At 44.0% G+C, this 24657-nt stretch overlaps 1 protein-coding gene and 1 non-coding gene across 2 annotated transcripts in view; both read right to left on the bottom strand.

Annotated features, from left to right (window-relative positions):
• The window catches only part of LOC143712784 (FGGY carbohydrate kinase domain-containing protein-like), a 328185-nt gene that overhangs the window by 90627 nt on the left and 212901 nt on the right, over window positions 1-24657 (bottom strand). The gene's annotated exons all lie outside the window — the stretch shown is intronic.
• trnam-cau (transfer RNA methionine (anticodon CAU)) lies at window positions 9402-9475 on the bottom strand. Its single transcript has one exon. It is a non-coding gene; the product is annotated as a tRNA-Met (tRNA).

Raw genomic sequence — 24657 nt, 5'->3', positions numbered from 1 at the left:
CGGGCTCGGACAGAATGCGCACGGGCTCGGGTCGGGCTTGATTTTTTGGGCCCGATCTAAGCTCTACAATGGATGACTTCAGACAGAAGCACATGGATACCACAGCTAAGAACAAACTTACTGCTGATCCACTTTTCCATGTTGATAAGAGCATTAAAATTAGAAAAAATAATGAGACAAATAGAAATCAAGGGACATTTAGAATAGATAAAAATGTGCGATTAATCGCGAGTTAACTATGGCATTAATGCGATTAATCGCGATTAAATATTTTAATCGTTTGACAGCACTAGATAAAACATTAACATATTTTATAAATACAGCTATAAATGCTTTATTCTTGATTTAAAAGCATTTCTATAATGTTAAAAATTGTATTTTCATACTTTTACATTATTTATCAATTTATCATTTCTAAATGAAGTATTGCATTATTTACAAACCAGTTATGTAGGAACTGTCAGTGGTTCATAAGATCACTTAGAAAGTGTATGTAAATGATTAATAAACTATTGAAATGTACATTCATACATATGATTATTTAGACATAGTAATAGTTACTTAGTGTGTTAGTAAATGCTTTATTTACATGTATTTCTACTGTAATTTAGGGTTAATTCAAGTTGTTATAAAGCATTTAGTAGTGGTCAGTTAACTATTTTGTGAGCTCATCTAAAGTGAGGACTAGTTATGCCTCGTAAAGCATATAAAGGAGATTTAAAGACTCAGTTATCTTCTAAACAGAATGAGGAAACAAACACAACACAGTGATTCAGAACATAGAAATATGACATAGAACTGAGCCTTTAAATCTCCTTTATATGCTTTACGAGGCATAACTAATAAACAAATAAATTAGTTATTATTGGTCTTCTGATTCTGTCATATCACCAATATCCGCACCATAGCCACCACACAGTGCTAGTATGTAGCCTAGCTGCTACAGCGAGTATTGAACAGCAACGCTATTTGTCCTCACAACACAGCTGGCTCTGGACAGGAAATGTATGACTTTAGACGCTAACTGCTATAAATATTAGCATGATATAACCCAAGTTTCCAAACCTTTTTCCCGTGTTTTGTGTTGATGTGTTTGTGTTGATTTTGTGTTTGTGTTGTAGAAAAAATGGCCGCCACTCTAAAGCGATAACCGCGCCTCCTCTCGCGTCACGTGACCTAGACTGTTTGGACCTGTGTTCGGACCTCGTTTGAAATTCTTTGATCTCGTTAGGAATGAGTAAAAAAAATTTACAAGTAAAAAGAAAACAAACAAACAGAACTGAACTATATACAACCCATCAACCTAGAACAAATAAAATAGTTTGTGTATATGTTGTGGGCAGCACAATGAATCACAATCAAATTGAATAAAAATTTTTTATAAAAAATAAAAAAATCAAATAAAAAATAGTGCAATTATTTCGGTATTAGTTTTGCAAAACAACTAAATATTTTACTATAATAAAAACAAAATCTTCACAACATAAAATACAATGATGTACTATTTTCTCATCATTCTAAGCCACTGCTCTTTGGTTAGGGTCTCCCTGTTTGGGCAGTAAATTCTGCCTTTGAACTGGCTATGGCCAGTGTCTGTGCTGCGTGGCTCTCCACATTTAGTGCATCTGTTGGCTGTGACTGTTCTAGTGTATTTACGCTTTTCCTTTTGTGGAGTGTCTTGCATTTGACAAGGGCCAGTTGTGCTCTCAGAATGTGGTGTGCAAACTCTACTGGGTGCAGTGGTCTGGGGTGGCGGCAGAAGCAGAATGCTACTTGCTGTAGTGGTTGGTGGCACTATTAGTGGCATGTAAAAAACTCCTGGCTGAGCTGTATGTTGTTTTGTCTGTATGGTTCTCAGCTCAGCTCTATCTTTGACAACTAGCTTGGTTTTTGCCAACCCAGCCGTGTCAGGTGGCATGTTGTAAGTGTGTTCATGCATGTGTGGTGTGACTTGAGTGGGCCTAGTGTTTACTGGGAGTAGTGGTTCACTGGCAACAGGGCGTTCATCAGGCAGTACCAACCCTTGCATCAGAATTGCAACTTCTTGTGCCTTGAATCTTTTGTTTTGCCACTGTATCAACGTGGTCTGATTTACAGTAACAAGTTGCAGAGTTGTATCTTTCATAATAATGCCGTTGATTAAAATGAGCTGTCAAATCTTTTTATAATCATTTAGAATTAGTGACCATCTTGAAAGGGTTTGGTGTCCAATTTTCTTGGGGCTATTATGAATGTTTCACAATGTGATAAATATTGTTTCTACAAGACGGCTGCAGTTTGGCCACTGAGCAGCTGAACCAGTAGAAACAAGTACACACCTTTTTGTGCTTTCAACTCCTGCAAATACAGCCTTCTTTTTCGGAGACCTAAACCGACCAGTGAGCAGTCTCTCCTGATGTCAGGCAGCGTAAGAAATCCGGTCCTTATCGTGTTGCTCCAAGTTCTGCCAAAGACCCACAATGGTGCTGGCCTGCTGATTGGTAAGAGTGAGGCCTTTTTCATTTCTTAGCTCCACCAAGTATTCCGCAAGCTCATCAACACAATCTATTCCTGCCAAACTCTGTTCATCCACGGCCTAGGAGGAAGTATTACATTAGATTTGAAGTATTTCAAGAAGGTCAAACATCAATAAATATAAAGCATACTGGTATTTCTCTTACAACTTGCTCTGAAGATGTAGATTGTCCAGGTAACCCAGACGGGACCCCCAGCAGGTGAATGGACTGGACAGGAGGAGCAGACGCATGTTGGACCCCCAGCAGGTGAGTGGACTGGACAGGAGGAGCAGATGCATGTTGGACCCCCAGCAGGTGAGTGGACTGGACAGGAGGAGCAGACCCATGTTGGACCCCCAGCAGGTGAGCGGACTGGACAGGAGGAGCAGACGCATGTTGGACCCCCAGCAGGTGAGTGGACTGGACAGGAGGAGCGGGTGCAGACGGGACCCCCAGCAGGTGAGTGGACTGGACACGAGAAGCGGGTGCAGATGGGACCCCCAGCAGGTGAGTGGACTGGACAGGAGGAGCAGACACATGTTGGACCCCCAGCAGGTGAGTGGACTGGACAGGAAGAGCGGCTGCAGATGGGACCCCCAGCAGGTGAGTGGACTGGACAGGAGGAGCAGACGCATGTTGGACCCCCAGCAGGTGAGTGGACTGGACAGGAGGAGCAGATGCATGTTGGACCCCCAGCAGGTGAGTGGACTGGACAGGAGGAGCAGACGCATGTTGGACCCCCAGCAGGTGAGTGGACTGGACAGGAGGAGCAGACGCATGTTGGACCCCCAGCAGGTGAGTGGACTGGACAGGAGGAGCAGAAGCATGTTGGACCCCCAGCAGGTGAGTGGACTGGACAGGAGGAGCAGACGCATGTTGGACCCCCAGCAGGTGAGTGGACTGGACAGGAGGAGCAGATGCATGTTGGACCCCCAGCAGGTGAGTGGACTGGACAGGAGGAGCAGACGCATGTTGGACCCCCAGCAGGTGAGTGGACTGGACAGGAGGAGCAGATGCATGTTGGACCCCCAGCAGGTGAGTGGACTGGACTGGAGGAGCAGACGCATGTTGGACCCCCAGCAGGTGAGTGGACTGGAGGAGCAGACGCATGTTGGACCCCCAGCAGGTGAGTGGACTGCACAGGAGGAGCAGACGCATGTTGGACCCCCAGCAGGTGAGTGGACTGGACAGGAGGAGCAGACGCATGTTGGACCCCTAGCAGGTGAGTGGACTGGACAGGAGGAGCGGGTGCAGATGGGACCCCCAGCAGGTGAGTGGACTGGGCAGGAGGAGCGGACTGACCAGAAAGCTCAGGAGCACAAGAAGCAGGTAGCACTGAGATCATATCAGATGTGTCCAAAAGTAAATCGGCAAGAGTGACCTCAATATGTTCAAGTTCTTCAAAGCCCTCATCAGTCTCTACTGGCTCTTCCAACTGCTCCAGCAATGTATTTGCCTCCTCGGAGTCTGGCGCCATACACTGTAGAGGTTCATTGTTCTGCCTCAACAGGTACTGCACTCCGATCAGCTCACCTGAAAATGCAAAACCAATATTAAAAAAAAAAAAAAAAACTACATAGAAACATAGAAAGAACTATGAGCATAAACATACAATATTAAATACAAATACCTGTGTACTTTGCGGGTGGTGTAAAAGAAGGAATCAGCTTCCTGCCAAAAACCTTCTCATAATCTTTATTCACGCTGTGAACCAGCTCGCCCGAGTATGTGCGCAGGCCCGAGGTCTCTGCCTCCAGAGCAGCTGCTGCCCTGTTGTGGTTCCAGCGATGTAGCCCATCTAGTAGGTAGATCTGGAAGTTGAGCGAGTTTGCACTGTTTCCTAAAGTAAATACAAAAAAACGGCAAAAAGGAATAAGGTCAAGTATTTCTGTTAAACATAAACATTATTGAGTTGGACGTACCTGGAATGAACCGGTTTAAGTGACAGTGGAATGACTCCAAAGATGTAGAACCTCTGGCACAGCGCAGTGTCTGCAGTTGCACTCCTCCCTTGGTGATGGTGCCAGTCTGTGTGTACAGCGCCACACCAGGTGGGTCCTGAATGCACTTAACATGTCTCTTCTGAACACGCCAGATGTGCTGCATTCTGATGGGGTCCAGAAGAGGAACACCAAGGGCATCCTTACCCTTGTCACTGATGAGCTCACTGATGAGCTGATCCAAAAGCCGGATGGTTTGGTCTTCTCCACGAGTCCTCCTCCTGCAGTGCAGCTCTAACTCTTCTTTTTTTATGTGCCGATCTAGCTGCTTCTCCGTCAGAGCCATCAGGCCTTGCTCTTTTAGCTGTGCTCTTTTTGCCTCTCTCAACTTGTTGACATCAGCAGCATCCCACTCAAAAATACATGCTGATATGCGAGCCATGAAAGTGGGATAGAGCTGGTGTGCATCAGTGGTGCATCCCACAGCCAGGCGTCGCATATAGTGCCAGATGTCGAGGCGAACAATCAAGTTAGGCCATCCAGCAAATCTGGCCTTCAGCTTGGTCTCACCCACATCCTTGCAGCAGCCACAGTCCACATAGAGAGCAACAGGAGGGTCTACACCTGCAGCTTTATACCTGCGAGAAATAATTATCAAAAATAATTAAAGAATTTCATCATCAAACAACAGTAAATTACAAATGCAAATTGTAAATAGTAAATTCTAGACAAGTTAAATTACATGTAAGTGAAAATGTATTACAGGTAACATACTCTACCAAGCCAGCTGCCATAAGATCCAAACCTGGTCCCTCACCAGCAGTCAAGACACTGATGAGCACTTGACCCATCTCGTTACCAACGGATGTCAGCCACTGTGCAGTGCCTTTTGCCGGTCCTGAGAGCTTTTTGGTGATCTAAAACAAACATATATATTAAACCAATAGTAGCAACACCTTCAATGGTTCTATTGCATTAATATAGAGCTTATGCGTGTAATGTCATAAAAAAATTTAGTGGTTATCTCTGCAATGTTATTCTTGTTTTAATCTTTGAATTGTCCCTCAATTTGACATTCCATCTTATGTTATTGTTTAAGTTGTTCATTCATTTGAGGTTCCATTTCTATTTAGATTTAAATATAAATAGAATTTGCATAACCTCAATACTATAATAATTAAAGATGTACCTTTCTGGTGGAATCCAGTTTTAAGAAGGATCCATAAGTGGAGGTGATACTAGCCTTGATATCCTCCAGCCTGAACAGGATGTCTTGGCTGTACACCACTGAAAGCCACTTATAGCTGGGAATTGCCACAGGTTAGGGAGGCTCTTCAAATGTTGGTGGCATCAGGCAACTTTTGCTGGTAAAAGAAGCACACTCGCTGGTATACCGCGCAACCCTTTTCAGCCACTCTTCACTGTGGTTCTCTTTCAATTGGCCAATCAGTCGGACAGGGCCATTCCCCAGACCACGTTCCCGTAGGAGGCGTATCACCCTGATGTCACAGGCATATCTGTAATAAGAAATAAATTAAATATACATGGATAAGCAACTGACAAAAATCACACAATAATGTAACATACCGGCGGGTAAGAATGACCCTAAACTCAGAACGATGGGCCATGTCCAGCTGCTCAAGTATTTCCCTATTCCAAGACAGGTAGCTGCGGCGGCACTTGGAGCAAATCAGAGTCTCTGTGACCAGGTTGTAAAAGCGGTCAATGTCAAGGACCTGACGCACCCGTCTGTGAAGACCTCCACTAGTCAGAGGGCTTTTACAGGCTTGGTCCGCGCACAGCAGCCTGACTTTCCACAGCCTATACGGCATCCACAGCAGTAAGGGATGGGCAAAAAATCTGGCTGATGTTGGTGCCTGGTGGTAAATAAGGGATGGCTGTGGAGGGAAATACCACAACTGGAGATGGTCCTGGAGCTCCAAATTCCCACGAGCACCAACTCTGAACAATCCTGTGGAGACCCGTTGGTGATCCTCCTGGGGCATGGTTTTAGGCCACAGGAGAGGAACTGCAGCAGAGTGCTCAGGCTGGAATGCGCTCTGTAGACAGAAAAGGACCGGTCAAATAAAGACAAAAAAATACTAACCAAACATAGTAACAAGTGCAATGTTTTACCACATTCACTCCTAAACTCTGCCCCTCCACTGGCCGATGCCGTTGTTTTGGAGGCGGTAATGGAGGAGCAAGAAAAAATGATTCTGCACTTGGAGGCTGTGGTGGAGAGATGGTTTGAGGAGGACCACCTGCTAGCACTGGAGCCTCACACACACGGGCAGCTGCATTTGTAGCAGTGGTTGAATGAGTCTAAAAATACAAGGTATAAAAAAATTGTATCATTGGAATTTTTTTTGTAGCAAAGAAATAATAATTATTCATTACTTACATGAGCTTTCCGTCCAACATGTAAATTTGGCTTTGCACCCTCCACATGCTTTCCACCAAATCTGGACTTATTAAACTTTAAAGAGAGAAGTATTAATATGACAACTGTGAACCATTTTAAAACACATGCCATCATATGTACCGAGGAAAGGGTGAGCTTGGGCCTTTTCACCAAACTTGCGGGTGTAGTGTCAGCTGTGGGACGTTCTACTGGAGCAATGGTTGGGAGCTGAAATATGACAAGAATATATAAATAAAATATTTCCGTTATGAATTCTCTCTCACATAAAGCTATAAAATCTACCTACCATTAAGGAGCTACATTGACCACTAGTTGATTGGTCTGCACTGCTTGTGGGTCTAGATGAGGCTGTAGGCTCTTGCTGCTGCATAACAAAAATGTATTAAACAGTGCATATATACAGTATGAAATACAGTATGAAAGACTTAGAAAGATGATGGACAAAATCACCAGTGATTTAAAGAAAGCACAATACTACTGTTCTATTCTATGTTAATAGTATAAACAATAATGTATAAGAACCCCTTTCATGCAAATGACGTGACAAATTTAGATGTGGGTTTTTTATTCAGTTATTAGTGATGTAGTTAGTTTCAACCTTATGACCTTCTTTTACCTACTACGCAATTTCCTCTGCTGTGGAACAGACCTGTTGCCAAACCACCCCAGATAGAAACAACAGAAATTGTCCAAGAATACATTAATGTTAAGAAATACCACATCTTTATATTGTGTGCACACTGCATCAACTGTAGTTAAACTGAAAGAGCCCAAATTAGCCTACCTTATGAGGATGAAATCCACACAAACACATCTGTGGCTGGGAGAAAAGCGTTAGCTATCCTCTCAGCTGAAGAGGGCACTTCTCTATCTGTAAACAAAACAAAAGATGCCACTTATATTTATTTGAACAAGTTCTTGTTTTATGCTCATACTGTACATACTGAAAATATAATATGTGTACTACTCAAAATTAATATATATATATATATATATATATATATTCCTTTTGATACTTTTTCTACATACCTTCTGATACAGACTGTACCACTTATTTTGCCTTGGAGCAGGTCGGTTACCTGCATCTGATGGCCAGACACCAGTGGAGGCAAAAGACCTAAAGCGCGAGACCCACTCAGTATCATCCATAGCCTTGTGGCTTTTGGATTGTTGTTTGGACATTTTCTGTTTGAAAATAAGTTTCGTTACTGACAAAAATGTACAATTGCCAAGCTCGATGATAACGTTAGCTATAGCTAACGTAACGTTAGCTAACATTACCTATACAAAAAAAATAAGTTTTGCTTGCTGACTGAAGTTACACAAAGTCAGACAAAATCGAAAAAAACTATTTACATTACAAATTGAGCTTTGACAATTATACCCTATTACTTACAATTACAGCTAACGTTAACTTACCTGATCGTTTTAAGGAGCAATCTTGCTATTCCTAAAATACAGAAAATGTTTATTAACAATAAATACAATAACTATAAATAACATAACGTTACCTGAGCGGAATATAAATTACAGCGGTGAAGCATTTATGCTCAACGTGCGGTGATTGGTGTATGAAAAATGGACATTGCCATTTCATTGGACGGCCAAAAAAGAGAATATTAGCGGAGATTGGATGGAATCTGCTCAAACTCAAAGATGGACAAAAATGGACTATGTGCGGTGATTTGTCTTTGAAAAATGGACCTTGACATTTCATTGGACGGCCAAAAATGGAGTTCGTAACGTAATTGGTTTTGTAAAAGATGGAGCTCGACATTGTATTGGATAGACTTTACAGACGCACGGTTGTCAGGTACCGCCAACGAGGCACTTGCTGTGCGTTCAGGTCGCAGTCTCCCCTGGAGGCGTGGGTTCGAATCCCACTTCTGACAAACCTAACCTTTGGCTGCGGGCTCAAGCTAGAGTCTTTAACCCTCTGGCAAGTTTATCCAGAAATGCAGTAATGTTGACAAAGCACTGCAATTAACCAAACATTAAAGTAACACTGACCTGCAGTACATGACCTTTATAGTAACACTTTAGTGCAATGTATGGGATTCTATGGCACTTGGAATTTCAAGTCATGACATTTCAGAAAAAATGGACATGTTGATTGAATCGGATTCAACTGAATTTCACGAAATAACATGTTGTGATGTTTACCGGAAGAAGATGCAGTAGAATTTCATGGCAAGGATTCTTGGAAATTTCTTGGAATGAAATGTCATGGGTTTGGGGGCATGGGGTGGAGTGTCATGACACAAGATTCAAGGAATGTCATGTAAAACATTACATTAGCATTAACAAGACATGCCATTAGAATGAAAGAATGATATAAGCCTTAACAAAACATTGTAACAACACTGACACATATGACATGAATATGAGAGTAATACTATTACTGCATTTGTTCAACATTAGTCTTAAAAAAACACTGGATTTCAATTACAGTGCATATGAAAGAATGGACAAAGGCATAAAAGGGAATACAGAAAGCAGCTCCTTTATTTACACGGTCCCGTGTATCAAAAAGCACCATTCTGCCCCGTGTGAGGCTCGAACTCACGACCTTCAGATTATGAGACTGACGCGCTGCCTAACTGCGCCAACGAGTCATGTGCTCTGACTTGGGTGAGCGGTGAAGCCCTAGATTCTAGATCATCTGCCATTCCGTGTAGGTCCAAAAATGCTGCTCACCTCTGGCCGTCATGTCAGGATGGCCGAGCGGTCTAAGGCGCTGCGTTCAAGCTGGGGAACAATAGTCCAACAAAGGTGGGGAAGAAGGGAAGAAAAGGGGGAAGGAAGAAAAAGAGAGGGGGAAGAAGAGAAAGAAAAAATGAAGAAAAGAAAGGCTGAAATTTGATGTTCAAAGATATGCCTTCATTAGCATAGATCTTATGATACATTTTCCGGTTTCTTCGTGTGTGAAAATCACGCATTTATATCACACTGTTTTCTATTGCAGGTGTGCACCAAGACAGGGGTTCGAATCCAGCTAAAGACAACTTTTTGTAATATTTATTATTTGAATAAATAATCATTATTTTTGAATGCATACTGTTCCCGTTTTAATAAAATATACATATTTAATTTGTTTGTTGTGTTTTTTGATATTCTATCATGAAAAATAATGTTATTTGCATTATTATGCAATGAACCAAGATGCAAATCATTAATTAGTAACTTATATGCTGTAAAATGTTTCACAAGAATAACAAAATGTACAAATTATATTTTTACATACAAATGTTATGTTGTTGCAGTGTACTGATAAAATATTGTTATAATAAAGTAAAAGTAAATAAGCTCAATTTTTTAATGCATACTGTTCCAGTGTTTATAAAATATACATATGTAATTTGTTTGTTGTTTTTTGATATTCTTTCATTAAAAAAAAATGTTATTTGCATTATTATGCAACGAACAAAGATGCAACCCATTAAATAGTAACTAATATGAAGAATGTCTGTCACAAGAATAACAAAATGGACAAATTATCTTTTTAAATACAAATGTTATATTGGTGCAGTGTACTGATGAAATATTGTGTTATATGAAAGTAAAAGTAAATAAGCAAATTCTTTTTGAATGCATACTGTTCCAGTGTTAATAAAATATACATATGTAATTTGTGTGTTGTGTTTCTTTGGTATTCTTTCATAAAAATATATAATTGCCAATGGAACAGTGTTATTATTTAGTAGTTGTTGTATTATTATTGATCTGATTAACTATTTTTTTAGGTTACATTCAAACAAGACACTTGCAAATCTGTTATTTGTAATGAACAAAGATGCAACCCATTAAATAGTAACTAATATGCTGAAAATGTCAATCACAAGAATAACAAAATGTATAAATTATATTTTTTATATACAAAAGTTATATTGTTGCAGTGTTCTGATGAACTAGTGTTATATGAAAGTCAAAGTCAAAAAGAAATCACTTGCCAATTTGTTTTTATTTTCCAGTCATGCCAACAGAACAGTAATGAATATTAAAATGTTAAATACTGGTAACATGTTTTAAAAATAAATAAATAAAATGAAGAGTTAAATAGGTTTTCAAAAACAAGAAATAAAAAGTTAAAATGTTAAATAACGTTAAAAAAACAGTTAAATAATATTCAACACAAGTATTAACTATTTAAACAACTGTTCACACTATATACATGATGCTATATACATGAAAATATATACATTATTTGGAAATGGTTCTCCGCATTTCCTCTAACCACACCTCTTTTGAAACAGTCTCAGTCTGTGGGCAGTACACCCTGCCCCTGTACTGGTCATGTCCTGTTGCACTTGTTTTAAATTGCCCACATTTTTTGCAAGTGTTGGCCTCTACGATTCTCCTGTAGGGTCTCTTGGGCATGGCGTCTGGATTGGCAGCTGGTGAAGCGGGTAAGCAGGTGCCGTGTACAGCTGTTGGCTGTAACAGTGGCTGTACCATTTGCATCCCCTGGGCCATTGGGATGCCCTGGATCATTTGCACTCCCTGGAAGATTGGCACACCCTGGCACATTGGCACAGCCTGGAACATTGGCACACCCTGGAAACCTGGTGCTGATGGTATAAGTATATTTGGTACCATCTGCAGTGATGCTCCAGATGCAGATGGTGTCAGCAACGTCTGACTCTGCGCTGGTGCCTTGGGTCTGAGAGGGGGTCGCCCAACAGAAGTCTGCCTCTGCTTTGCCTGACCAGCTGTGCTCTCTGGTAGCTTGTACTGGTGCTGCTCCCCTGGTTGTTCTGGCTCAGTCCGTAGACGTTTGGCTACCTGGAGAGGCTCATGAGCTACAGGGAGGGGCTGAGGCAACTGAATGCCCTGAAGCAGCACAGACAGCTCCTGCTTTTTCTGTCTTTTGTTATACCACTGAATCAGGGTGTTCTGGTTAACCTCCACCAGCTGCATGGATGTTCCTCCCATCACCAAGCTGTTGCCCAGTACAAGCTGCCTTATCCTGCGATAGTCTTGCAGGATCAGAGACCATCTTGACAGGGCTCCCTTGCCTTTTCTTTTGGGGCTTGGGTGGACAGTGCAAAGTCTGATGAAGATGGTCTCCACCAGACGGCAACAGTCAGGCCACTGAGCAGGTGCGCTGCTTGCACCCAGCACACATCTGGTGGTGCTCTCTACACCAGGGTGAGTGGGCTTCTTCGGGACCTTGAAGCGTCCACACAGCAGTCTCTTTCGGCATCGACTGTCATACACCACCCGTTCCTTGTCCCGGTCATCCAGGTTCTGCCAAAGAGCAATTATGGTGTTGGCTTCCTGGTTGGTCAGGCTGAGGGCTGTGTGGTCCCGGAGATCCACCAGATATTCTGCAAGCTGGTCCACATCTTGATAACCCGGGATATTTTGGTAGTCAACAGCCTATTAAAAAACTCAAACATGCAATACAATTATTACATCACATCTGTCTAATGCATAATTCCATAACTGATTGTGTTATTTTCCTGTTTATCACCGTAAAGCACTGTATAGTACAAAGCAGAGAGCGCCATTCTTGACATTTTACAAAGCACCAAATAAATAAAGATGACTTGACTTGATGTGTATTTGCAGCTTACAAATGAGTTTAGGCTGTACTTTTAAATGTAAAATATGTGGAAAGTCTGGATTTAAAGCACTGGATGTTAATTCATCATAATTATTCTAGTTAATTTGAAAGACATACAAAGGAGTAGTATTTACCGTCTCTTCTTCATCAACATCCTGACCAGCATCCTCTGGCTCTGAGGGGAGAGTTGAAACAGATGTTTCAGAGGGAACAGGTGTGACAGCAGTCCCTGAGGGTCCAGGTGATGAAGGAGACTGTGTGAGGACAAGTTTGGGGTCAGGGACCAGTGAAGGGGATGTGGAGCCCAGTACAGGTGTGACACTGCTGGTGACCAGGGTGGAAGAACCCAGTGTCAGTGTGGAAGAGGGTGGTGACAGAACAGCCTCCGGATCTGCTATTGTGTGATCCTCGCTGATGTCACAGAAGCCCTCATCTCGCTCCTCCACACTGAGGTCCTCAATGAGCTCTGCTGTCTGCTCAGAGTCAGGATTCATGTCCTGCAGTGCCTGACCAGTCTGCTGGAACAGATACTGCACTCCAATGAGCTCACCTGAAATAAAAACAATAAACAAACGGAAATTAAATAGAATGTTGTGTATCATATTTGATACATTAGGCTTTTGTAGTAGCTCATATAGTGTGAGAATATAGAGCTCATCGTCAAGGAGAAAAAAAACAAAACAGTTTTATTTAGAGGCCCAACACGTTTAATTATGTGGGCAAAACATGAAATGAAATGCAATACAATGATGATTGAGAGAAAAGTCTGATGATCATTTTGATATTTACATGTAACATGATTTTCTAATCAAGTGAACCCAAGCGGCTTCAGTCTAGTAACTAGTCATTAAATATTAGTAACAATATAAAAGTTATTCTTACAATTACTTTATAAAATCAGTAAAGGTTTCACAATGAAAAGAAACGTGAAGCACGAGCTGAAGGTGGACACTTTTACAATTATACTAAAAGACTATAATCAATCAGACGACAGAGGGCATGTTTCCTAAAAAGTTTTGATCATGTTGATCATTTAGAGTCCTTTAGAAACTTGCATATAAATTATGATACAATCGACTCTATAGGGTTAAATCTGACATATAGATGGAGGTTACACAGAAATTGCAAGTTGATAAAATAAAAAATATATACAATAATTCTCACCGGTGTAACAAGCAGGGGGACAAAACGTGGGGACCACTTTCCTGCCAAACAGCTTTTCATAATTGCCGTTTACACAGTGAACAAGTTCTCCTGTGTAGCTGCGCAAAGCTGATGGCTCCGATGACAGGGAAGCAGCCTCCCGGTCCTGGTTCCACCGGTGTAGACCCTCCAGCAGATAAATCTGAAAGTTCAGACTGTTTGCACTGGTCCCTGTAAATAGACACAACAGTGTTTAGGAGGTGTTAAAGGAACACACAAAAACACTTAATGCTCTTTCTTTACACATGCACAGTGTGTGTGACAAAGACAATACCTGGGATGAAACGGTTCAGGTGTAAATGAAAGGACTCGAGAGAAGTGGAGCCTCTGGCACATCTGTAGGTCTTTAGAAGCACACCTCCCTTGTTTAGGCTCCCTGTCTCTGTATAGAGCACAACACCAGGGGGGTCTTGAATGCATTTCACATGCTTCTTCTGGACATTCCAGATGTGCTCCATCCTTTTTCGGTCCAGGAGAGGAACACCCAGGGAGTCTTTGCCCTTGCTGCTCAGGAGCTCTGTAAGCAGCCGCTCAAGGAGAAGGATGGTAGTCTCCTCTCCACAGGTCCTCCTCCGGCAATGGAGTGCCAGCTCATTCCTGGTAAGATGCTTGTTGACATCTTCATCTGTCAGCGCAGGCCAACCCTGGGATATCAACAGCTCTCTCTTTGCTTTGCGAAGCATAGAAACATCAGCCGCATCCCACTCAAAAATGCACGCTGACAGCCGTGACATGAAGATGGGATACAGCTGATGGGCATCAGTTGTACACCCCATGGCAATCCTGCGCATAAAATGCCAGATGTCCAAGCGAATCATGAGATCAGGCCACCCTCTGAATCTGGTTTTCAGCTTGGTCTCACCCACATCAGTGCAGCAGCCACAGTCCACGTACAAAACAGCAGGTGGATCCACACTAGCCTGCTGGTACCTTTTCACCAGACCATCGACCATCATGTCCAGTCCTGCTCCTTCCTGTGCTGTCAGCACACTCATGAGAACCTGACCAAACTCATTGCCAACAGAGGTAAGCCAGAGTCCCGTTCCCCTTGCCGTCCCAGCCAGCTTCTTAGTGATCTGCAGTAGATGACAGGAAGCATGCAATGCAATTAAACATCACACCATGTAGAATATGATACTCATGCTCTGATAATGATATAACAGTAAACACCATAAATTAACAAAAATCCCCTGCTAACCTTTTTAGTGGAATCCATCTTCAAGACTGAACCATACGTAGATGTTATCCTTGCATGGATTTCATCCAGCCTTGTCAGGATGTCTTGGCTGTACACGGTGAGCAGCCACTTGCAGCTTGGGACCACTGTAGGCTCTGGAGGTTCCTGGAATTGTATTTGCAACACCCCGGGTCGTTTGAGGAAGTCCACACATTGGGTGGTGTACCGGGCCATACGCTGGAGCCACTCCACACTGTGGTTCTCACGCAGCTGTTTGATGACCCGCGTGGGACTGTTGCCTAGGCCACGCTCACGCAGGAGCCGAATGACTCTCATATCACAGGCATACCTTAGGAAAAGCAAAATCCACACATTCATATATTTTACATAATTGATTTGTAAAGTATTTGCAAACATATGTGATGATGGGCTATCAACTGGATGTGGAATTAAAGTGCCCTTACTTCCGCGTGAGGATGACCCGAAATTCAGAGCGATGGCCCAGATCCAGCTGTTGCAGGACAGTCTGACTCCAGGACACATGCGAGGCTTTACACTTGGTACAGATGAGGGTTTCTGTGACCATGTTGTACATCCTATCGATGTCCAGAACCTGCCGTGCCCTTTTGTGCAGACCGCCTCCAATCAGCTGATGCTGCCCGCAGGCAGAATTGGGACAGAGAGCCTTGATCTTCCACAGCTTGTACGGCATCCACAGCAACAGAGCATGACAAAAAAATCTGTCTGGAGCTGGAGCCTGGTTGTAAATAAGTGCTGGCTGTGGTGGGTAATACCAGAGCTGTAGGTTGTCTCGAAGCTCTGGTTTTCCCTTGGGCCCCATTTTAAAAAGCCTGCTGGCAATCCACCTGTGATCCTCTGGTGGCAAAGTGTCCGACCACAAACGATGCAGTCGAACTGCAGATGCATCTTGCAGTAATGCCCCCGAAGGAGTAGTCTGTGAAGGAAAAAGACAAAACATTTAGTCAAGCAGGTCATTTATTTAATTACCGCTTTATCTATCCAAGACTACCCTCATATAAAATAGAAAATATTGGATGTCAAATACGTACTTAAGGTTATAGAATAAAATGTATACATTTGTTCCAATAGTTTTCAGAATTGTGTCAGCTGCTAGCACTAATTTGTGTGACTCTACTGAGTTGTGACAGTTAATATGCAAATTCAATTATTTTGGACCAATAAAATTTGAAATTACTTACCGAGACAACATGCAATGAAATATAATATATGTTGCATATATAACAAGAGAAAGAAACAGTCATAACTGTCCAATAATTTTAACTAATCCTAGATGGAATTATACAATACTGTTTAAAGGTCTATGTTCAGTAAGATTCTTTTTGTTTTTGAAATATGATTAAAATACAGTCAAAAACAGTAATAGTGGGAAATAATATTGCAATTTAGGATCGCCGCTTATTTGAATCTGTTTTCAAAAGTATTTTGTCATGATCCTGGTTCCCTTCTCGTGTTTTATTGGTCTCTGTCTCCCTCTTCTGGTCATTCTCTGTATCTGTTCCCTTTTGCTCGCTCTCACTCTTCATTCACTTATCTTCCCCAGCTGTTTCTCATCTTCTCATTATCGCACCTGTTCTCTATCATTTCATTAGCTTCTCTCTATTTCTAGTCTCTTGTGTTCCACTCTAGTTTGTCGGATTATTGTTGACCGTCACGTTTGTTACCGCTATTGATCTCCTGTTATTTGTTATGTCCTGTCTAGTCCAGTTGTCAGTTATCCACCTGCTACTTTACCAGATCAGCGGTTACCTGTGTTGAGTCCAGAAGAGGTGTGAGGGATCTGCGCTTCTCCAGTCCACGAGACCTGCTGCGAGCGCTTCTCTGTTTCTTCACGAACATTTTGAGACATTTCTGTTGATCGGCCGTTTCGGCTCTGCCTTGTTTTTTCATTAAAGACTGTTAACCTGCTTTTCGTCTCCTGAAGTTTCCTCACGCAGCAGTCTTCGTGACAGAATAATCCGACCACCATGAATCCAGCTGATGGGCAACCCATTCAGAACGTGCTTGAGATCCAGGGAGCCATGCTGGGGAGACACGAAGAGGAACTCGCCGCCGCTCGCCAGGCTGTTGAGACGCTGGCTTCCCAGATGTCTGATTTGTCTGGGCAGTTTCATCTTCTTCGAACAGATCCGGTCCGGTCCTCTGATTCCTCCGCTTCCGAGCCACGTGTGAATAATCCCCCCTGCTATGCGGGTGAGCCTACCGAGTGCATGTCTTTTCTAACCCAATGTGAAGTTGTGTTTTCGCTTCAGCCACACACTTATTCTGAACAACGGACTCGCATAGCCTACATCATCTCACTTCTCAAGGGACGGGCTCGTGAGTGGGGAACAGCGGTCTGGAATTCCGAAGCCATCTGCCTCGACAGTTATTCCCTTTTTAAGGACGAGATGTTACGAGTGTTCGACCGTTCGGTGGGGGGACCGGAGGCTTCTCGTCAGTTATCCACTCTGCGTCAGGGAAGACGCTCTGTCGCCGACTTCTCGGTGGAATTCCGCACGCTCTCTACCTCTTGTGGCTGGAACGAGCCCGCGCTGGTAGCGCGCTTTGTCGAAGGGTTAAACGCCGAGATCAGGGATGAGGTTCTGGCTCGTGAGATACCATCTTTCCTCAACCCCCTCATTGATTTGGCTCTACGTGTGGAGGAACGTTTTGAGTTGCGTCGACGAGCACGTCCAGCGGCCCCGCCTTCTCTCTCATCGTCTATCGGCTTCCCTGCTACTGCACCTGCGGCGGACCAGGAACCCATGCAGCTGGGTGGAATCCGGATCTCTGCTTCAGAACGCTAGCGTCGAATTATGAACCGTCTGTGTCTTTATTGCGCCGCTAACAACCATTTCGTCACCTCCTGTCCTTTAAAAGACAAAGCTCCCCAGTAAAGCGAGGGTTACTGGTGAGCGCATCTTCTCTAAGCCCTCCGCCGCCTTCTCGGACTATTTTTTCTGTTCATCTCCGCTGGTCCGACTCTTCTATAGATTGTCAGGCTCTTATTGACTCTGGTTCCGAGGGCAATTTTGTGGACGAGGCCTGGGCTCTTAGGCATGGCGTTCCCCTCATTGATCTTCAGGAGCCCACCACTATTTACACCTTGGATAGACGGGTTCTCGCCAGGGTTCACCATTCTACTGCCCCCTTGAGTCTCACCGTGTCCGGTAACCACCGCGAGACCATTTCTTTTCTGGTGTTTCATTCCCCTAATATACCTGTGGTGCTGGGTCATCCGTGGCTGGTAGAACATAACCCCCAGATTAACTGGTCCAAGAACACAATCTTGTCATGGAATCTCTCGTGTCATGCTAAGTGTTTGGTGTCTGCTGTGTTTCCTGTGTCTTCTGTCTCTGTTTTTCAGGAGGAGCCAGGTGATTTGTCAGGAGTTCCCGAGGAGTATCGCGATTTGCGAGCGGTTTTCAGTCGATCCCGGGCGGCATCCCTTCCACCTCATCGCCCGTATGACTGCAGCATTGAGCTTCTTCCTGGAACTACTCCTCCTCGGGGAAGGCTTTATTCTCTCTCTGTCCCAGAGCGTCAGGCGTTAGAGAAGTATCTCTCTGAATCCTTAGACGCTGGCACCATAGTTTCCTCTTCCTCTCCGGCTGGTGCAGGGTTCTTTTTTGTGAAGAAGAAGGACGGCTCGTTACGTCCCTGCATCGATTACAGAGGTTTGAATGACATAACTGTCAAGAACCGCTACCCCTTGCCACTTATGTCATCAGCCTTTGAAATCTTGCAGGGAGCTAACTTCTTCACAAAACTGGATCTTCGCAACGCGTATCACCTAGTCCGCATCAAGGAGGGTGATGAATGGAAGACCGCTTTTAATACCCCGCTGGGCCACTTTGAGTACCGGGTTTTACCGTTCGGCCTGGTCAACGCTCCTGCTGTATTTCAAGCTTTGGTCAATGACGTTCTGCGAGACATGCTAAACGTTTTTGTCTTCGTCTACCTTGATGACATTTTGATTTTCTCTCCGTCTTTACAGGTTCATGTGCAGCATGTACGTCGAGTCCTCCAACGACTTTTAGAGAACAAATTGTTCGTCAAAGCCGAGAAATGCACGTTTCATGCTCAGTCTGTTACATTTCTCGGCTCCGTCATCTCGGCACAGAGCATCAGTATGGACCCAGCTAAAGTTCGCGCGGTCACCGATTGGCCAACACCCGACTCTCGTATTGCGCTCCAACGTTTTTTAGGGTTCGCTAACTTTTACCGTAAGTTTATAAAGAACTTTAGTCAGGTGGCCGCTCCGCTAACCACTTTAACTTCTGTCAAGTCTCGTTTTGTCTGGAGTAACGCGGCTCAGACCGCCTTTGATCATCTTAAGACATTGTTTACGACCGCGCCGGTTCTCGTCACCCCTGACACTTCTAAGCCTTTCATTGTCGAGGTTGATGCCTCAGAGGTAGGAGTAGGAGCCATCCTCTCGCAGCAGTCTTCTGCTGACGAGAGGATCCATCCTTGCGCTTTCTTTTCGCATCGTCTCTCTCCGTCTGAACGAAACTATGACGTGGGTAATCGCGAACTTCTCGCCGTCCGTTTAGCCCTGGGAGAATGGCGCCACTGGCTAGAGGGGTCTTCCTTTCCGTTCGTGGTCTGGACAGACCACCGAAATCTTGAGTACATCCGATCCGCTAAGAGACTCAACGCTCGTCAGGCTCGTTGGTCTCTATTCTTTGCTCGTTTCGATTTCTCCCTCTCCTACCGCCCTGGTTCTAAGAATTTAAAGCCTGACGCGCTGTCTCGTCAATTCTCCTCCCCCGAGTCGTCACCCATTGAGTCTATCCTTCCTCAGGAACGAGTGGTAGGGGCTGTTACTTGGGGAATAGAACGAACCGTCAAGCGCGCGCTTTCTCACGCAATAACTCCACGTGGCTGCCCTAAGGGTTCATTATTTGTCCCCCCCTCCGCTCGTCGTGCCGTTCTTCAGTGGGGCCACCCCTCCAAGCTTTTCGCCCATCCTGGGGTTAGGGGTACTATTGCGTCTGTGTCTCAGAAATTTTGGTGGCCCACTCGGGAACGTGATATCCGTCGTTTCATTGCGGCATGTCCTGTCTGTGCTCAGACTAAGGTTAGTAATAGACCTCCCGCTGGTCTCCTTAGACCGTTGCCTGTTCCGTCACGTCCGTGGGCTCAGATTGGCCTTGATTTTATTACAGGACTTCCTCCTTCGGGTGGAAAGACTGTAATTCTTACTGTCGTCGATCGATTTTCGGAAGCGGCTCGCTTTGTCCCTCTTCCAAAGCTTCCCTCCGCCAAGGAGACCGCCCAAATTGTTGTCGATCACATTTTTAAGATCCACAGTCTCCCTGAGAATATCGTATCCGATAGAGGGCCACAGTTCGCTTCCCTGTTTTGGAAAGAGTTCTGTCGCCTCATCGGAGCCACGGTCAGCCTTTCCTCGGGTTTTCACCCCCAGACCAATGGACAAGCTGAACGCGCTAATCAGACCATTGGCCGAATTCTGCGTAGCCTCGTGTACCGCAACCCTGCCTCCTGGTCTGAGCAACTTCCATGGGCAGAGTACGCGTTCAATTCCGCTCCCTCGTCCGCCACCGGCCTGTCTCCTTTTCAGAGCTGTTTAGGGTACCAACCCTCTCTCTTTCCTTCCTCGAGTCCGGAATCTAATGTTCCATCTGTAAATACGTTTATCCAACGCTGCAAACGAACCTGGAGGACGGTGAGATCCGCTCTTTTAAGGTCTCGCTCCATCACCCGTCGGTCTGCTAACAGACGTCGTATCAAGAGTCCCCGTTATGTCATTGGTCAAAGAGTGTGGCTTTCCACCGCCAATCTCCCTCTCCAGTATCCGTCTCGTAAACTGGCTCCCAAATTTATTGGGCCCTATCGCATAATTCCAGTCCTTAGCCCTGTCTCTGTGAGGCTCAGATTGCCATCCAATCTCCGCCGTGTTCACCCCGTGTTTCATGTCTCTTCTCTCAAGCCCGTTGTTCGCCCACCCCCCCGCCCTGTTAACCCTCCGGTTCGTGTCGAGGGCTCCCCAGTCTACCGGGTCCGTAAGATCCTTGATGTCAGTCCTCGTGGTCGTGGCCATCAGTTTTTGGTCGACTGGGAGGGTTATGGTATTGAGGAGAGAAGCTGGATTCCCGCCCGGGATGTCCTGGACCGCTCGCTCATCGACGATTTCTTTCGCTCTCGTCAGTCTTCCTCTTTGAGTGCGCCAGGGGGCGCACTTTGAGGAGGGGGAACTGTCATGATCCTGGTTCCCTTCTCGTGTTTTATTGGTCTCTGTCTCCCTCTTCTGGTCATTCTCTGTATCTGTTCCCTTTTGTTCGCTCTCACTCTTCATTCACTTATCTTCCCCAGCTGTTTCTCATCTTCTCATTATCGCACCTGTTCTCTATCATTTCATTAGCTTCTCTCTATTTCTAGTCTCTTGTGTTCCACTCTAGTTTGTCGGATTATTGTTGACCGTCACGTTTGTTACCGCTATTGATCTCCTGTTATTTGTTATGTCCTGTCTAGTCCAGTTGTCAGTTATCCACCTGCTACTTTACCAGATCAGCGGTTACCTGTGTTGAGTCCAGAAGAGGTGTGAGGGATCTGCGCTTCTCCAGTCCACGAGACCTGCTGCGAGCGCTTCTCTGTTTCTTCACGAACATTTTGAGACATTTCTGTTGATCGGCCGTTTCGGCTCTGCCTTGTTTTTTCATTAAAGACTGTTAACCTGCTTTTCGTCTCCTGAAGTTTCCTCACGCAGCAGTCTTCGTGACATATTTACAGTTTTTTTCAATCGCTAAAAAAAGCTCTTACCCATACTTCAGATACTTTTTCCTAAACTCTTAACACAGACTCACACCAACAAAACACAATTGGCCACATGGATAATTTTCTTCTCAAGAACACATTTTGTTACAGATTTTTATGATTGTTTACACACTAAAATAAAAATTTCCACGCAATTTGCAAAATTCTACTCCAATGAGCAAAACCCCTCCACAGATTTGCACAACATTACACACAATGTCTGCTTTACCCTTTTAGCAAAACATTACACACAGTGATTTGTAAAACTCTACACACATTTTCACACCTTAGACACAGATAAGGATTGTGAGGTTACTTCCTTGTCATTACAAAGCCCCGGATTGCCATTGACCACACTAATGAATGAATTGGATATGCACATACATCAGGCGTGGAAGCACACATGTGCTAATTTGAAAACGCATCACTCAGGAGTGCTATAAAAGGCAGCAGGTGAGTTCACCTGTCTTCAACAAAAATGGAAGGAGCTAGAAGAAGAAGAAGAAGAAGAGTGAGAATAAGAGGGGGGGCTCAAAGAGGAGATGAAGGAGGTAGAGGAAGAGGAGAAGGAGGTAGAGGAAGAGGAGAAGGAGGTAGATGAAGAGGAGAAGGAGGTAGAGGAAGAGGAGAAGGAGGTAGAGGAAGAGGAGAAGGAGGTAGAGGAAGAGGAGAAGGAGGTAGAGGAAGAGGAGAAGGAGGTAGAGGAAGAGATGAAGGAGGTAGATGAAGAGGAGAAGGAGGTAGAGGAAGAGGAGAAGGAGGTAGAGGAAGAGGAGAAGGAGGTAGAGGAAGAGGTGAAGGAGGTAGATGAAGAGGAGAAGGAGGTAGAGGAAGAGGAGAAGGAGGTAGAGGAAGAGGAGAAGGAGGTAGAGGAAGAGGTGAAGGGGTAGATGAAGAGGAGAAGGAGGTAGAGGAAGAGGAGAAGGAGGTAGAGGAAGAGGAGAAGAAGGTAGAGGAAGAGGTGAAGGAGGTAGATGAAGAGGAGAAGGAGGTAGAGGTTTTCAAAATTGCGTGTAAACAATTGAAAAAAACTGTAAATATATACTAACTCTTCATTTCAAAATAGAACACATCTTTCTCTGCACACACTAACTTTACCAAAACACTGGAAATCTGACTCAGAATGAAATTATTCTGTCAAAGAATAACACTTGTTTTCACTTCACAAGGTACATGCAGTCAATCAAAGTACTAGGGTTTCAAAATACTGGCTATTGTATTACAAAAACTTCATAGACTTTTGTGTTTCAGTTTTACAGGTATTTGCATACAAAACATGAAATCCACCATTTTTACACTAAATGTATTGGTTGGGAACTGTATGTCCACATGTACAGTATTCCAGTAAAAAGCAAATCAGTTTTTTTTCCCTTTACTGTTTACCAGCCTCTCTTAGCGAAAGACCGTGGTTGATTACATGGACAATGAGAGTGGCACGAATTTCATCACTGACTACTGTTCTTGCAGCCTTTGGAAGTCCTTAGGCCTGCTCTTCTCCCTGGCCCTGCTCCTCTCACTGCACCTCTCATCTCTCACTGCACCTCTCACTGCACATCTCACTGCACCTCTCACTGCACCTCTCACTGCACCTCTCACTGCACATCTCACTGCACATCTCACTGCACATCTCACTGCACCTCTCACTGCACATCTCACTGCACCTCTCACTGCACCTCTCACTGCACATCTCACTGCACCTCTCACTGCACCTCTCACTGCACATCTCACTGCATCTCTCACTGCACATCTCACTGCATCTCTCACTGCATCTGTCACTGCATCTGTCACTGCACATCTCACTGCATCTCTCACTGCATCTGTCACTGCACATCTCACTGCATCTCTCACTGCACCTCTCACTGGGCCTGCTCTTCTCCCTGGGCCCCTTGCTCTTACTCTTCCTCGTCCAGACATTACAGTGTTTGTCTTTTTCTGTTTCCAAAAACATCACTCCTCAAAGTCCTCCTTTTAATGTAAAAGTGTCAATGTAACAGAAAAAAATAACCCCTGCCACTGAGTCTAAGCCAGACTGGAATCAGCTATGTTTGGCCCAATTTACCCAACATAAATCAGGTGTGTGTCAATTATTCAATTGTTTGTTTATTATGAGCTGAGATATATTGTTTTTGAACTGATATCATTGAAGAAGCCGAGGTTTTTATAGTGTATCTAAGGTTTGGAATATTGTTTTTGCTATTGTGGGGTGGTGTGTGTTAACATTTGTAAATACTACAAAAACAATCCATAATTTTGTTGGGAGGTATAGCTTGTCTGTTAAGAAAATGTAAGCATTGTGGAAATGTGTTCACTGACTGCATATTGTGTGAAAACTGTATATTAATGCTCTTAATTCATTATGATAAGATTTCCTGCATACAAAATATATTTCTAAAAAGTGCACAGATGTGGAATGTGTCTTAAAATGCAATGTGGATTATGCCAGTACTTACAGAGACAGTGGTGCTTGGTGTAGGGGCACTGGACACTGCTGCGCTGGGTTGGTCAACAGCCTGAGATGTTTCCTGGAATACAAAATATGTTTCTAAAAAGTGCACAGATGTGGAATGTGTCTTAGAATGCAATGTGGATTATGCCAGTACTTACAGAGACAGTGGTGCTTGGTGTAGGGGCACTGGACACTGCTGCGCTGGGTTGGTCAACAGCCTGAGATGTTTCCTGGAATACAAAATATGTTTCAAAAAAGTGCACAGATGTGGAATTTGTCTTAGAATGCAATGTGGATTATGCCAGTACTTACAGAGACAGTGGTGCTTGGTGTAGGGGCACTGGACACTGCTGCGCTGGGTTGGTCAACAGCCTGAGATGGTCTCCTAGCCACACTCAGATTTGGCTTTGCAGCAGCAATGTGGGACCCACCAAATCTTGGTTTGGTAAACTAAAAAAGGGCAAAACAATTTCAATGAAAAGACAAATTGAATTGTAACAGCACATTGGCCAAAAATATAATAAAATGTAAAATGAGAAAATATCTATTGATCCTATCATTCATTATATAACTAAAGGACCTGCTTTCTTTCTATAACTTATTT

The sequence above is a fragment of the Siphateles boraxobius genome, unplaced genomic scaffold, assembly GCF_051911475.1.
Source record: "Siphateles boraxobius isolate OS27281-9 unplaced genomic scaffold, OSU_SipBor_1 51, whole genome shotgun sequence".
NCBI lineage: Eukaryota > Metazoa > Chordata > Actinopteri > Cypriniformes > Leuciscidae > Siphateles > Siphateles boraxobius.
The sequence above is the reverse complement of the archived record's forward strand: the minus strand, read 5'-3'. Positions and strand labels throughout refer to the sequence as shown.